The sequence below is a fragment of the Chrysochloris asiatica genome, unplaced genomic scaffold (assembly GCF_000296735.1).
Source record: "Chrysochloris asiatica unplaced genomic scaffold, ChrAsi1.0 scaffold12934, whole genome shotgun sequence".
NCBI lineage: Eukaryota > Metazoa > Chordata > Mammalia > Afrosoricida > Chrysochloridae > Chrysochloris > Chrysochloris asiatica.
This window is the reverse complement of record NW_006421452.1, coordinates 1746-2261: the sequence shown is the minus strand read 5'-3', so window position 1 is coordinate 2261 and position 516 is coordinate 1746. Positions and strand designations below refer to the sequence as shown.

The 516-nt window shown below is 62.2% G+C and overlaps 1 pseudogene; it reads right to left on the bottom strand.

Annotated features, from left to right (window-relative positions):
* Window positions 1-192: 192 nt before the first annotated feature.
* Window positions 193-302, bottom strand: LOC102839839 (annotated as a pseudogene).
* Between the last annotated feature and the right edge of the window lie 214 nt (window positions 303-516).

Below are 516 nucleotides of genomic sequence, written 5' to 3'. Positions count from 1 at the left end.
CAGTGCGCACACCCCCACCATGGAACCCGTCCCCCACCCCCTCCCCTTTCTGATGAAAGCAGCTGCGAAGGCCTAGGGCTGGGCAGGCAGATCAACATCCGGCCCGGGAGTCCCGCACGGGGTCTCGAGCCGCCACAACCACCCAGTCTAAGGGGATCTAGTCTTCTCGCCCCTCGCCCCTCGCCCCCTCACCATTGGCGGAGCCGGCTGGTGGTCTCCTGGGAGGTGAGGGACTGGAAGGTTTTCTGAGGCAGATATCTGAAGTAATAGCCTCCCATGTCCCCCTGCTCCTCAGCCGCCATAGTGGTCTTAGTTCTGAGGCAGCCCAAGCCGTTTCCAGGGAGACGCGGCCGCCGTTTAGTGGGCGGGTTGCGTGAGAAAGGGGCGGGATCAGGGCGGGGAGAGGGCGGGGCTACGAGCGTGTGTGTCCTGGCACATCCCCTCGTCTCTGCCAGGGTAGATTTAAAAAAAAAAAAGCCTCTCCCAGGCCTTTCCGGGGAGATTGTTTTATCTGGG